The 16273-nt window shown below is 36.9% G+C and overlaps 1 pseudogene; it reads right to left on the reverse strand.

Annotated features, from left to right (window-relative positions):
- Window positions 1–839: 839 nt before the first annotated feature.
- LOC118896205 lies at window positions 840–935 on the reverse strand (annotated as a pseudogene).
- Window positions 936–16273: the final 15338 nt, after the last annotated feature.

Raw genomic sequence — 16273 nt, forward strand, 5'->3', positions numbered from 1 at the left:
TGCAGCTCTATTTACAATAGCCAGGACATGGAAGCAACCTAAGTGTCCACTGACAGATTAATGGATAAAGCAGATGTGACACATATATACAATGGAATATTACTCAGCAATAAAAAGAAACAAAGCTGAGTTATTTGCATTGAGGTGGATGGACCTGTAGTCTGTCATACAGAGTGAAGTAAGTCAGAAAGAGACAACAAATACCGTAAGCTAACACATATATATAGAATGTAAAAAAAAAAAAAAAAAAAAAGGTCTTGAAGAACCTAAGGGCAAGATGGGAATAGGACTCAGACCTACTAGAGAATGGAATTGAGGACACGGGGAGGGCTAAGGGTAAGATGGGACAAAGTGAGAGAGTGGGAGAGTGGCATGGACATATATACACTCCCAAATGTAAAATAGATAGCTAGTGGGAAGCAGCCGCATAGCACAGGGAGATCAGCTCGGTGCTTTGTGACCAGCTAGAGGGGTGGGATAGGGAGGGTGGGAGGGAGGGAGATGCAGGAGGGAAGAGATATGGGAACATATGTATATGTATAACTGATTCACTTTGTTATAAAGCAGAAACTAACACACCATTGTAAAGCAATTATACTCCAATAAAGATGTTAAAAAAAAATAATATACATGCTTTTCAGAGTATCACATTACTAGAGCTTCACACTTCTTAAATATGGGCAAGATTTGTTTGCAGGTCATTGGAGATACAGAGATCCACGGAGCTACCTTGAGTGACCCATTTTTTATACACAAATCTGGATTTCACATAGGTAGATCAAAACCTAAGGGCCCAATGAATGGCGTATCTCTTAGTTCAGAATCTGATTCTAGGGTGAGAAGACTATAGTTAAAATAAATTATTTTTATTTTTTTGACATTTGTCAGAGTGTTATTTTCTACACTTGATCTTAGCCAAAAGGCCGAGAAGCGATCAGAGTGTTATTTTCTTATAGTGATTTCCTTTGTGCATGTACTTGTACCTAGAGATTTCAAAGGCAAGACATACTGAACCCAGTTTCTGGCTCTATGGCTAGAAATGGGGCTTGCAGGAACAAGTATGACATTCTCTATCAGCAATGTAGGTGACGTTTGCAAACAGCAGTGGCAAAACTGGAAATTCTGTTTTCCTGTTTCCTGGCAGCTGACACTTGTTCATGTCAATGTTGCCCCTGTTGTCACTCCTCAGGGCCCTTCTTCAGCATTAGTACTAGGTTGTTAGTGGTTTAGTGGTTAGGCAGCATGTCTGACAAGGAAAACAACACCAGGAAGCCATAATTGCTGGCAACTCTCATTCATCTGTTTTTGCTTGTTGAGGACACATTTGTGCAATGGATTCTCCAAGTCTCTCTGTTCACCAGGCATGTTCCCTGAACCTCTGCTTCTCAGCATATTGGATAGAAGCAAAAACTGTGTCAGTCTCTGATTTTCTAGGGCTGAATTTCCGTGGTAGTGGGGCCTATGGCAGAGGGGCCAGGTAAGAAAAAAGGTTCCTTCCAAAGATGATGTAACCTGGCAACCCTAATCTCATGACATGGGAATAGGAGGAAAGATGAAATAAGAATTTCAAAGTCAGAATCTCCAAAATATACAAACAGCTCATACAACTCAATGACAAAAAACAAACAACCCAATCAAAAAATGGGCAGAAGACCTTAATAGACATTTCTCCAAAGAAGACACACAGATGGTCAGTAGGCACATGAAAAAGATGCTCAACATCAGTAATAATTAGAGAAATGCAAATCAAAACAACAGTGAGGCACCACCCCACACTGGTCAGAATGACCATCTTTAAAAAAAATCTACAAATAACAAATGCTGGAGAGGGTGTGGAGAAAAGGGAAACCTCCTACACAGTTAGTGGGAATGTAAGTTGGTGTAACCACTATGGAAAACAGTATGAAGCTTCTTCAGAAAACTACAAAGAGAATTACCATATGATCCAGCAGTCCTACTCCTGGGCATATACCTGGACAAAACCACAGTGCAAAAAGATACGTGCACCCCCTATGTTCATAGCAGCACTATTCACAATAGCCAAAACATGGAAACAACCTAAATGTCCATCAACAGATGAATGAATAAAGAAGATGTGGTACATATATACAATGGAATACTACTCAGCCATAAAAAAGAACAAAATAATGTCATTTGCAGCAACGTGGATGCAACTAGAGATTATCTTACTAAGTGAAGTAAGTCAGAAAGAGAAAGACAAATACCATACGATATCACTTATATGTGGAATCTAAAATATGGCACAACAGAACCTATCTACAGAACAGAAACAGACTCAAAGACATAGAGAACAGACTTGTGGTTGCCAAGGGAAGGGGGGAGGGAGAGAGAAGGGCTGGGAATCTGGGGTTGGTAGATGCAAACTATTATATTTAGAATGGATAAACAACAAGGTCCTTCTGTATAGCACAGGGAACTATATCTAATCTCTGGGATAAACCATAATGGAAAAGAATATTTAAAAAAGAATGTGTATGTATGTAAAACGGAGTCACTTTGCTGTACAGCAGAGATTGGCACAGCATTGTAAATCAACTATACTTCAATTAAAAAAAAAGAATTTGGGGAAAAAAAGAAAAGAAAGAAAAAGTTGGATACACCATATGCGTTTTGACATCCTATAAGGCTAAATGGCTCCACTCCCCAAAATGTGAGAAGGTTGTGCCCTTCTGTTTTTATTCAAAGTGTTAAAATCATCAGTGCATTACCAGTACACTGTGAACTCTAGACAATTTTATTGCATTCTTTTATTATTAAATCTTAATAGACAGTAATTCCGATGATGAATTGAAGAAACTACATCTCAGAAGGAAATATAACTGCTGGTGTTTGAAATCTGGTGAGGCTGTGGTATTTGCCCACTCATAGCTGCAGTATATGGGGTAGTTATGAGTTTCATTTATGCAGATCTTAACCCAGTTATTATATCATTCTTCAAAGCATCCCAGTAAAAACTCTGCCAGCAGTATTAAATGAATTTCTAAAAATACTTTATAGAGAAGAACTTTACATCTTTGGGGCATTAGCTAGAAAATGTTGCTTTAGCATTTCAAAATTTGCAATTCAATTTTAATAATTTTAATACATCAGGATCACATGAATGCCCAGTGTCTTTTCCTGCAAATATGGTTTATTTCTCATAATGAGATAGTTTTTATGATGCTAAAACAAGAGACCAGGTTAGTAAAAAAATTGATCATTTTCAGAAAAACATGTTAAAATATTTACTTATGTATATTTTTTACTTTATTAATGGATCTTTGGGCAAAGTTACAGTTGACAGTATTTTAGTGAGTTCCCTATATCTAGTATTTTGAATTTACTAATGAATATTTCTGATAAAACAAGCATCTAAAATTATTTGATAGAAGAAGTTAACCTCATTCCTATTTTTTTAAAGCAAAACATTATATATATCTATCCATATATCTGTATGTATGTAGTATAACAAATAATATCAGAATTATTGATAAACAAACTATAATAGACACATTCACTGAACTTTTCTTTATTCTCTAGAATATGTCTATAGGAGAGAAAAAAAACTCAGGTATAGGTGTTTTACTCAAAAGATCTTTTCACTTGAAAAAAAGTCCTCAATGTACATAAAGAAAACGTTAACTGGATTGTTTTGAGTGATAATATTGCTATTATTATAAATAAAAGAAGATGCACTTCTTCAACATTCCTTAAAATCATGTGATAATTTTTCAATTAGCATAAAATTCTTTCATAATGGTTTTTTGAAACTATGGCACTTTTTTTCAACATGGTCAGAATCACAGTCTTTAGTTGAAATTGGAGACAGGATTTGCACATGTATTTAACAGTGTAAGTTATATTTTTAGATCAGCAAGCCACTCTTCCCAGACTTATCTGATTTCTAATTTCTGAAATAGAGTTCATGTGGCCCTGTGGAGTTTATGAGCAATACTTTTAAATTGAATTGATACAATTTGCCAAGTACAAATGCTAAATGGTAAGTGAAAGCCTTGTGAAGGTGCCCTGATATGAAAACCTATATTTTTAAAATGAAAGGTAAGGATAAAATTTCAATATATTGATGGTAGGGGACTATTTGCTCCTCAAAAGAATATGTGTATTTTTAATATATATATTGTTATTTATATATTTACATATGATAATTTCATACATATATATATTCATGTATATGTTCTTGTTTATTTGCATTTAATTTTAGAAAAAACATTATTGTAATTAGCCACTAAAACACAGGACTCCATTGATAAAAGTAGAAATGATTAGCATTTATTACCATCACTATGGAAATGAACAGTTGCTTTTATATATTTTTCCAATCAAAAATATGAGTTACCTATTTAGTTACAAGGAAACAGTGAATTAGAGAAAATAAGCAAATTCTCCAAGATTAGAGAAAGAACATTTTTGAGCTGACAATCAGAAATTTCTGTCCAAAGTCTGCGTTCTAATGACTGGTGTTCCTAAAACAAGTGGAACTCACTGCCCTGTGTTGCTGAATATAAACTGGTATTAAAACATTTGTTGAAAGTCTATAATGCTTGAGATTTTACTCTCTGCTTCCAGGAAAAGAACAAGCATTCCTTTGGACTTGCATGTAAGAGAAAGACTGTGTCTTTACCAAAGATAGATGTTTTCTAAGATTAGTTTTAAGAAGCATTAAAAATGTAAATTTTGCTTGAATTTACCCACTATGTAAATCCTGGTATATAAAAGCCATGTAAGATAAACTTTTATGTCAAGTATGCCTTAACATCAATATATTTTGTGTATTGGCACTTTATAGTGGAGAGACTCTTTTGCTTCAATCAGTATTTTGTAAAAACCAAACAAAATTTTGAAAAAGATGCAGCACTTAAAACATTTTGCTCTCTACCAGGACCTTTTTATTTCTACAATTTTTCTTTTTTGTCATTTCATGCACACATCCTCATCATAAATGGTATTGCATGGCCCTTCGACACAGACCATCTGTTTCTTTCACAATATAAAGATGTATTTGAAGTTAGAAAGTCATTAACTGAGATCTGTGAGTCATAAGATATCTACTCCTCTTGAAAAGAAGAAAGACTCTTCACATAAATTTCTTGCCCACTAATAGGCTGCCCAAATTGATATGTAGGATTTGAGATCTGATAGTAAAACATTTGGTGAGAGTCTGAAACTATCTTCCCTGCCCACCCTGGAGGGACTAGTAACTCTGCCTGCTCACTTGCTTATACTAACAGCGGGAGAGCTGCTTGCGTGCGTGTGTGTGTGCGTGCACGTGTGTGCATGCGTGCGCGCACGTGCATGCGTGTTGGAGGGAAGATACGCTGATTCATCAGATGATGCTTGTTTTTTCCGGATTCAACAGCCTAGAAAGCAAGCTGAAACCCTTCTGTGGCCACACTTACCTCCCCACTCATATGTACACGCAGCTCTCGTGGGCGTGAAATGTGGACTGAACGTTCAAGGACCGCCCTAAGCAAAGATGCCCCATTCTGTGGTCACCACCTTCCGGTGTTGCTAGCTCTTTAAGGCCCTTCTGTGGGGTTTCCTTTCCTTGTGTGTCACATGCTCCTGCAACCACCCAGAGAACCATTATTCTCTGTGAGCAATTCCCCAAGTACCAAAACGGTTCCTTTCTTCACCTCATCAGAGTCAGCATGGCGGTGGGCATGTCTTAAGAACTGGACTGAATTGTCCCTTCCACCGGGAAAGGCCATGTTACCCTTCCTAAATTTGAGACTTCAGGGTTGCCCTGCGTGACCCCTCTGTGATCAGAATGCCTTTGTGTAACAAGCACGTCTCTTTCCAGTGCAATGAGAGGCAGGGGAGGAAGGGTCCCCGGGGTCCTGAGACCTGTTTCTCCGTTTACCAGACACACCCAGAAATAGAGTCAAATCTTCTGAGCATGCACTGCAGACCTCGTGTGCACACTAATGATATCTCTAGTAAAAGGGGTAATGCAGGTAATGCAGAAGTCTTATCCGGAAAAAGTTTCTGTAGGATATACATAGTAAGTAAACTTCAAATTTAGGTATTTATGGGCATAGCTCACTAGAAAATCTTACATAAGCTACGTAATACTTGAAGTAGCAAAAAAGAGATTTCCATTTTTGATATGACTCTCTTCAGATCTGTGTTAGAGTTCTCCGGAGAAACAGAACCAACAGAATGGATGAAGATATCTATCTATCTATCAATCTATCTGTGGATAGGTATAAAATGTATAAATTTACATTTTAAGTTTATAAATGATATTATTACATAGAATAAATTTATTTAAATTAAATAGATTTGTTTTATTTTCTCTTTCCTCTCATTTTGGTTACAAAAGAAAAAAAATCTCTCTTAGGAAGAGAGTGAACAGAGGAAAAAATATGTGTATGTTTATATAAGCGTGACCATATATTTATTATGGGAAATAGGCTCATGCAATTACGGAGGCTGAGAATCCCAAGGTCTCCAGTTGGCGGAGACCTAGAACTGATAGGGTAGTTCCAGACCAAAGGCCTGAGAACCAAGAGAGCCGAAGGTGTAATTGCCATCCAAGTCAGGAAGAAAGCGATCTCCCAGATAAAGGTAGTCAGGCAAGAGGAGTTCCCTTTTACTTGTAAGAAAGTCCGCTGTTGTTCTAGTCAAGCCTTCAACTGATTAGACAAGGCCCACCCACATTAGGAAGAACAATCTTCCTTACTCAGTCTGTGGACTCCCAGGTTAATCTCACCCATAAACACCCTCACAGACACATCGAGAGTAATGTCTGACCAAACATCTGGGTACCCCTGTGGTCCAGTCAAGTTGACACATAAAAGTAACCATCACAATACCCTCCAAGTACCGTTCACTCCCACATGTTCACTTGCAAGCTTACAGGTTAAACGTGAAGCAGAGCACGTCCTACTGCAGGGAGAGAGGAACGCGGAGCTTAGCTGATGATCTCAGACGACTCCATCTTGTGCCTGTGCCTTGTGACTGCCAATATCCTTTGCATTATTAATAGAATTTAGGGCTGGTAGAGAATCTCTGCTTTCTGTGAGTTTGATCTGGCAACCTGACACTCTGTGTTATCTGGAAGAATTACAACTACCCCACCTAAAACTATTCAATGTGTCTATAGTTTAGTAAAATACATTTTAGAAGAAGCATAGCAGAGACTTGATAATAGAAAAGTAAAACTAAAATGTCATTCTGACCCCTCCCTGCTCTAATTGTGCACGTAAGGCTCTAAAGCAATTCTGCCCATTTTTTTGGATCCCAAGAGCTTTGAAATCTCCACATTATTTTGCAACTGTAGGCTCTCGGCACCTGGGCTTTTAGTATTTTTCTCTTTTTACTATTTTATTGGGAGAGAAAAGTGTTTTTTCTTTTATTTCTAGAATGAGAAACAAGAGAAAATAAATCAAATATATTTAAATGGATCCATCAAGAGAGCAGGACATTCTGTGTGGTAGCAGATTGGCATCAGATGTGTCAAGAAACTTAAAAGCCATGGGTGACCCCAGTGGAGACCAGATGGCAGGAAAGGACACAAAGTAAAGAAGAGAAATTTCTCCCAAAAGCAGCAGGCAAATCGTAGCAGGTTGAGAGGAGTGAGCTGGACGCAGTACCAAGAAATAGATGGTTGAAAACGTGCAGGGGGAAATGTGTGCATGATTCTAGAAGCCATCTCAACTCAACTGTTAGAGTGCATGTGGTTGTTTTGGGGAACAGACTGTGCTCCTGTGAAAAGCTGCACAGCTTCGAGGCTATTAGCACAAGTTCTGGAGACAGGTGTCTTGGTTAAAGTTGTGGGTTTAGCCGCCTATAAACTGTGTACCTTGGACCAGTTATTGTACAGCTGTGTGCTTCAATTCCCCCACTTGCTTAATGGAAGTAGGAATACTGTCTGTCTCATACTGCTGTGACAAATATTAAATACGTTCATATTAAGTCAGAGAATTACCTACCATATTAGCATTTGTCCACCAAGTAAATAAACCCAAATGACAGAAGCATTGTAGCATCAATGCCGCTTTGTTCTCGGCCTTCTCAAGCTCCCTGCCTTTTGGCCAAGCCTTACTTGGAATGAGCCAGGCTTCTCTCTGTTACTCCAAAGTGATTTCTGAGCAGTGCTGTCGGCGGGAAGAGGAGGAACACACAGGGCATCTGAGCGCCTCCTCCACAGATGGGGAGGTACCCACCTCCCATGCAGCGAGGAAGACCCCCCCAAACAGAATTCCCTGCACAGCACATTTCTGCCAGGGTGACACCACCTGGGTCCAAACAGGACTGAATCACAGGCCTATGCCGACACCTAGGAATTTTCAAGATTACTTGGGAAAAAATAATTCCATGAGAAAAACAGGCCATCAAGCAAACAGCCAAAACGATGGTTCACTTTGTCGGTATTCAAGTCACTGCATCCTCATTTTATGCTGGAAAAACCTGGGAGATGCAATGTAGACAAAAAAAAAAAAAAGCAGGTTTTATTTGAAAGTGATTCCAGCTATATCAGAATGGAAAATAGGAATGTTTCCTGTTGAAGCAGAAACATAAAGATATGGTTAAAATTAAAAAGGGTTTGGGGCTTTGGCGTAGACAGTTCAGCAATCAGAACTGCCTTCCCTATGGAAAATTAAAATAATGATAATAATAGCATCAATTAAAAGTTGGCCTTTTATCATTGCAATGCACTGGCAAATTTAGACAATATCAGTGGTAAAAGAGTCCTCCCCCCACCAAAAGAAAGCCTTTACTTGGTCTAAATTTAAATAATGTAGCTACACATAAAACAGGCCACACACATTTACTCTGAGTAAGCTCCTAACACTTTTGAAATAATTGAACTATTTTTGGCTGGAGTTTATGTCCCCAATCCCTGTGCACTTGAACATTTCTGCATTTAAATAGTAGATTAGAAGTCAACAAGAGTGCCCTGATCCTAAAAAAGAAGAGGTAGAACTTTTCTTCAATCCTTGTGGTCTTTGTGTAAAAAGTTCTTAGAACCCTGTGGAATTCCATGTGGAATTCTCTATTTTTAGAAACATTTCTTCACGGATGTCTCCCTTCTGTCTTTCAAAATGCACATTAATGTAGTAAAAAGTATTAATTCACTGGTTTTCAAAAAATTTTATTTTATTTACTGGTACACACACAAATATACACACAGAGTTCAGAAGAAAGGAAATTTTCTCTCTGCACTTTTTTAATAATAGTAATAGATAATTATTTACTTTATTTCATGAGCAGCTTGCTAAGGCTGCCATAAGAGCATGCTGCAGACCAGGTGGCTTAAACAACAGGCTTTTTTTTTCTTGAGATCTGGAAGCTAGAAGTCCAAGTTCAGTCTGTTGGCAGATTAAATTTCTTGTAAGGGCCCTTCTCTCTTTGGCTTACAGATGGCTACCTTCTCACTGTGTCCTCACATGGTTGCCCCGGGGTCTGTGTGTCTGTGTCCTAATCTCCTCTTCTGCAAAGGATGCCAGCCATATCGGAAGGGAGCCCACCGGCATGACCTCATTTGACTTTAATCACCTCTTTAAAGGCCTTATGTCCATGTCCAGTCACATTCTGAGGAGCTGGGGTTGGGAGTTGAACATATGCTTTGGTAGGTACAGATCAGTGCATAACAGAGGGGGTGTTAAAAATGATCCAATCCACTTGGGACATTCCTAGGCACACCACCGATAGCCATCAACGAGTAGGTATCTCAGCTTATTTTTTAAAGAAAGAACCTTTCATTAATCTTTCTACTCAATCTGTTTCTAACATTGTGCCATGACAATGCAAACTTATGTTTGTCCCAGGGGGGAGTTGCTGCAGCCGAGTGCCAGGCTGCGTAAGCTGGAGAACGTTTACTGCCATGAGCACGAGAATGACGCCAGTGTGGATAGAGGCTCGGAACCAAGCACGCTCTTCGGAACTGCACAATCCCGGGAAACTAACTTCTCACGCCTCAGCTTTCTCACTGGCAAAATGAAGTTTCATTCATTCAGCAAAAATTCAGTCACAGTGAGCTACGTGCCAGCCACTGTTCTAGAGGCTTGGGATCCATCAATGTGCTAAACACAGATCTTTGCTCTTAGGAGGCTTTAGAATGTCGGTAAGTGCTGGGGCAAAGAGAAAAAGAAAAGATAGGGGAAGGGCTTGGAAGAGTGGCAAGTTCAAACAAAGCCCTCAGGGAAAGCATTGTCAAGAAAGTGAAATTAGCAAATGAACTAGTAGAAAGATGCTTACGTGTGAGCCACCTGAAAAAGTGGTCTGCCCAGCTCTGTCAGAAAATAATAAGGCACATATAGGCTATGTGGTTCTATGTGTTTGTTTGTTTTTCATGCTCCAGCTATTCTAATGGGGAAGAGAAGGAACACGTGCATGGGATGATCAAGTTAATTAATCGTGTGGATGTGTCACAGGGTCAATCAAAGGATCAGTTGGAGAATTCCTAGTCTAGCGATAGGTTACTGTTAATTTCATTTTCTAAAATGTTATGCTTAATATATTCAGGCATATGTAGAAATGAAATAAAAGAAGGGAAGCGAGTCACTGCGCTAGGAAAATGCGTGTGCTTATTTTTCGTCTCAAAGCACACCTGTTCATGTATTCAGGTGTGGAAAGTACTCGGTGGATGAGGGAGAATTTGTACACATTTCAAAGACCACACATGCGTGTGCTAAATATCAATTCACTGTACTTTTTCGTAAAGAGCTCTGTAATTAGAAACAGATGAGAAAGGTGCTAAATTGTTTTAGGAATAATTCTAAGGTTCACTGAACTGAAGAAAAAAATATCATTTCGAACCAACAAATAAGTCTCTGCATTTTTTTAACTAAAGCTGCTCCGCTTCTTGGTATGAATTATGCATTGCCTACAGGGCTTCATTTGATATGTTGTGCATTTGTCCCTTCTGGACATTTCCATAAGACCTTTTCCAAATGAAAGTTTCTGTTCTTTTCAAAGAAAAAAAGTGAATATGAAATTATCCACTAAATATTTCACCAGAGAAGGAGTTTAAGCATAAAGTATATTAGTTATGAGAAATCACATATTGTACTTCGAACTCTGAGCATTTATCAACTAGGACCCTGAAATATTTTTATTGAATAGTCTGTGTATGTGTAGTCAATCATCAGAAATACATATAATGCAATCAGTAAAGGAACTCTTAACTGTTTTCTGTCAGCAGCAAATGATTGTGAAGTAAAAACAGCAATTACAGTGATTCACAGTTTTTATTAATCATGTAAGATAGTATATTTGTAATTATTCTAGTATTTAGTGGAATTACTTGGAATTTCTAATAACTCTGAAAACTATGTAGGGCAGAACTGTATACGTTCTATTTATATGTTGCAATTATACTTAAAATTCACGTTGTATAGTTAAAATTTCTCTGAAAGATTCTTTTCCTCTTCCTCTTCCTTTTCCTGTCTTGTTTCTCCTGCCTTCAGAAATCATTAATGTATATATTAGGTGGGCAAAATATCCTTGATTAAATTAATGAAAGTATATGGTTTTTTCAATTCATCTGTCCTAGGTATTTAGGTTTCTCCCCTTTGGAAATCTTTCTTACTTTTCACAAAATCTAGAACATTACTGATACTATTCAAGTAAGCCTCATACCTGATAAATGTCTATGTTCTTCCTTTCCAAACATACAGGAGAGCTAATCAAATGGTGATGTGTTCTGTTTGTTAACAGAGCTGAGCACGAGGGATGCAGAGGAAGGGCTCTGCAACTATAAACTTGAACTAGACAGGGTGCCCCTTCTTAGCTCAAGCTCAGTGAGGGAGATCCAGTTTGCATCTCTGAAAGATTAACGACCACTTTTCATAAGAGAGTGCCAAGGAGCAGCCTGAATGCTGGTTTCCAAAGCTGTAGGGAGAGACGCAGAGCCAGACTGCACTGACCAGAGGGAGATCCCGAATGTGAATGACCAGAATCGAGACAGGAAAAGTAGTAGAATCAGTCTGCTTCTTTCTCTCCTTAAGAGAGTGGCCAGTGGTCCTTACTGATCAACTGCGACTGAGTTTCTATCCGGACCAAGTACTCAAAGCTCTGAAAATACCAAACACTGATTTAATGATAATTCAAATGCATTGTCTATACTCACCCCGAAATAATGTCCTACAGTTAGTTAACTATTTGCTGTGCCAACATTTTCATCAGTATAGATAGGTGTTTATCTCATTAGTTCATATGAGTTGAATTTTGACACCTTAAAAAAAAATGGTTCCTTCTGGTCTCTTGGAGATTGTTTTAAAGGATAATCTCAAAAAGTTATTGGATTATTCATCTCTATCTCTGCAAAGATAGCATTTCCATTTTCTGTGTATCCTAAGATGCATATGCATGTGTGTATGTATGTATATGTGTGTGTGTGGTGTGTGCATGTGTGTATCTAGAAGAAACTTCTTGTTGTCAAAAAAAAAAAATCAAATATCCAAAAGAAAACGACGTTGAGAAGTGGCATCACGTAACAGCTAAGTTTGAAGTCTTGGAATCAAATAGCACTTGGTTGAATTCCATCACACGCCTTCAGGATGTCTCTTAGCCTGATTTTCCTTTGACTACTCGTGTGGAACCTTAGAAAATAGCATGTGCCTCCAGGGCAGTTGTGAGGCGTCAGTGTGTGTGTGTGAAACAGTCAGCGTTCTGTTGCTGCTCAGTTAGTTCTTACCTCCTACCATTTCTGTGACGTGAGATTCTGCACTCAGCAACATACCTGCAGATATGCATGGTAACATACCTGCATGGAAACAGCCTGGAAGGAAACATTCAAAGCTGTTTTCCATAATTATCTCTCAAAGGGCCATGACAGGACCAGGTGTGGATGGGTGCAGATGACGGTAGGGGATTGACACAGAGGGGGGTTTGTACTGTACCTTCTGTATTGTCTGATTTTGTTCTAACAATGAGCATGCATTCATACCTTATTGGAGCAATTTTAAATAAATTAACATTTAGGGCAAAAATAAGATTGACTTAATTACTTAACCTATCTTTTGGACAACTCGTACAGGCAGTAAAGTCACCCACAGAAAAATATTCTCTCTATATTTTTTTTCAAACTAAGTAAAGGTTCTGGGTTTTTTTTGTCCTGGTAAAAATATGCATTTTTTTGCAAATGTCACTGAATCATTTGTGCAGTCTTCTTTTTCAGGCATGAAGATGATTGAAATACCTGCTGAAGCAGTTTGCAGGGCTGTGATCTTGTGATTCAGTTGTGTGCTCATTAAATCACATGGATTTGTGATTTGGTCATTAACCAAGATGATAGGTCCAGGGAAGGTCATCATTCAAAAAACAATGAAAGGACAAAAAGGAAGAACATGAGGGAAGAACTTAAGAGACCATTTAAACGATCAGATGTTAGTCAGTCCTTGAGATATAGCAGTATTGCCAGCAGTTGTATAAACAGCAGAGAGGGATCTTTTGCTAGACAGTGTATTAAAAAACCTACATTGAGTGTTCTTGTCTAGACAGTGTATTAAAAAACCTACACTGAGTGTTCTTGCCTCTCCCCTTAGCAAAGCACCAAACAAGACAGAAATTGTTCTTCTCTATTTTTCCAGTTTTACTGAGAAATAATTGACATAAATTATTACTGTGTGTAAAATTATGTACAGCATAATGTGTGTAAAATTATGTACAGCATAATGGTTTGATCTGTGTATATTGTGAAGTGATTATCACAACAGGTTTAGTTAAAATCCATAGTCTCCTATAGATACCTTTTTTTTAAAAAAAGAAAAGAAAGTGCTCCTGTGATGAGAACTTTTAGGATCTACTGTCTTAACAATGTTTCTGTATATCATACAGAAGTGTGAACTGTAGTCCTCATGCTGTACATTAGGTATCTAGTACTTATTCATCTTATAGTTGGAAATCAGTATCTTTTGACCACCTTCCTCCGATTCCCCCTTCTCTATCTGATCTCTTTTTCTATGAGTTTGGTGTTCTGTTTTGTTTTGTTTTTTAATTAGATTCCCCATACAAGTGAGATCATACAGTATTTGTCTTTCTCTATCTGACTTATTTCACTTAGCATAATGCCTGCAAGGTCCATCCATGTTATTGCAGAGATAGGATTTCCTCTTTTTTATGGTTGTGTAATATACATACATACATACGTAATACATGCATACATACAGACCACAACTTCTTTACCCATTCATCCATTGATGGGCACTTAGGTTGTTTCCATATCTTGGCTATTGTAAATAACGCTGCTGTGAACATGTGGGCGCAGATGTCTTTTTCTAGTTAATGTTTTTGTTTCCTTGGATATATTGCAAGAAGTAGAGTTGCTGGATCATACAGTAGTTCTATTTTTGATTTTTTGAGGAACCTCCATACTGTTTTCCATAGTGGCTGCACCAATTTACATTCCCACCAGCAGTGAAAGAGGGTTCCCTTTTCTCCACACTCTCTCCAGCATTTGTTATCTCTTGTCTTTTTGATGATAGCCATTCTAACAGGTGTGAGATGACATATCATTGTAGTATCAAGTTGCATTTCCCTAATTAGTGATGACATTGAGCATCTTTTCATGTGCCTGTTGGCCATCTGTATGTCTTTGGAAAAACGTCTATTCAGGTCCTTTGTCCATTTTTAAATGGATTTTAAATTGGATTATTTGTTTTTTCTTTCTTTTTTTTTTTTTGCTACTGAGTTGTATGAGTTCTTTCTATATTTTGGATATTAACCCTTTATCAGATATATGGCTTGCAAATAACTTTTCCCATTCAGTAGATTTTCTTTTCACTTTGTTGATGATTTCTCTTGCTATGCAGAAGCTTTTTTTCATTTGACATGGTCTCAAAATCATTCTTCTTTAAACCTACTAATGTACCATCAAGGAATTATGTTTCCTTATGGCATGCCAATAAAGAACTGAGGGAACAATTAGATTATTAGATGATTGTGACAATTTAAAAAATAACACTAATGCTTTCTGAGTACATCCTGTGTCAGTGTTAAATGCATTACATAGTTTATTTTAATATATAAACACTACTATATATAAAATAGATAACCAACAAGGACCTAATGTATAGTACAGGGAACTATACTTAATATCTTGTAATAACCTTTAATGGAAGAGAACGTAAAAAAAAGTATATATATATATATTTATATATATATGTATAACTGAATCACTTTGCTGTACATCTGAAACTAACATAGTGTAAATCAACTATATTTCAATAAAATACATATATATTTAAAAAATACCCTCAGCTATACTATGAGGCTGATACCTTTATTATTCACCATTCATAAAGGGGGGCAACATGGTTTTGAGAAGGTTAACTTTCCTGAAATTACATGAATAGCAAGTGGCAAAGCCAAAAGAACTGAGTACTCTCTGATGCCACAACCTGTAACACTGCATACATTTTGAAGACAAGCTGAGTAAAAATAATTTAAAAAAAAATTTCTCTTGATGATTTTTTAAAGTCCTAAAAATATCTGTAGAAATTCACCCCCTAAAACCACTAAGCTATTAGAAAATGTTCACTAAAAATAGAACATAGGTTCTAGAATAGATTATATAACAAGGAAATAGAATTAGATGCTAAAATATTGGATTATTTCACATTCAGTTTATAACTGTTTAAATTATAATCAGTAGATAAATATTTTAACATATATTACAACATATTTATTTTTCATATCTATTTTTAATATCTCTCTACATCAGTAAATATTCAGCTTTTTATTCTTTAGACTGTCAGACTGGCAGCTGTCTACCTTACTTGACTACCATCACTCTTTTTAAAAATTGGGTCTGTGAAAAAAAAATGATACCCTTGAACAGTCAGGCATCATTAAAGTCATTATATTGTTTCATGACTATTATATTTATTACCACTGCTTTACTGACTGTAGCAGATGTTACAATGTACTGATTTATTAGGCTATAGTTAGAAAACAATTGTTTTTTTCCACATTATAAATTTAGCCTAACATTTTATTTAAATTGAGAGCAAGTATATTTTTTAGTCCTAAAATGTAAATGCAAGAGAGATAATATTATAAAATATATATTCTATGTTAGACTAGTTTGATAGTTTTTAATTAATAAAAACTAATAAGAAGGGGTGGTTTGAGAGAAACAAAGAATTTAAAAGATTTTGTAGAAATCAAAGGGTCTACTTTGGTTTATTAAAAATAAGAAAATCTTAGGAATTCTTTTACCGTTCTTTAAGACTGAAGATTTTTATCTCCTATTTTTTTTTAAATAAATTTATTTATTTATTTTTATTTTTGGCTGTGTTGGGTC

Source organism: Balaenoptera musculus, chromosome 5 (assembly GCF_009873245.2).
Source record: "Balaenoptera musculus isolate JJ_BM4_2016_0621 chromosome 5, mBalMus1.pri.v3, whole genome shotgun sequence".
In the NCBI taxonomy this organism is placed as follows: domain Eukaryota; kingdom Metazoa; phylum Chordata; class Mammalia; order Artiodactyla; family Balaenopteridae; genus Balaenoptera; species Balaenoptera musculus.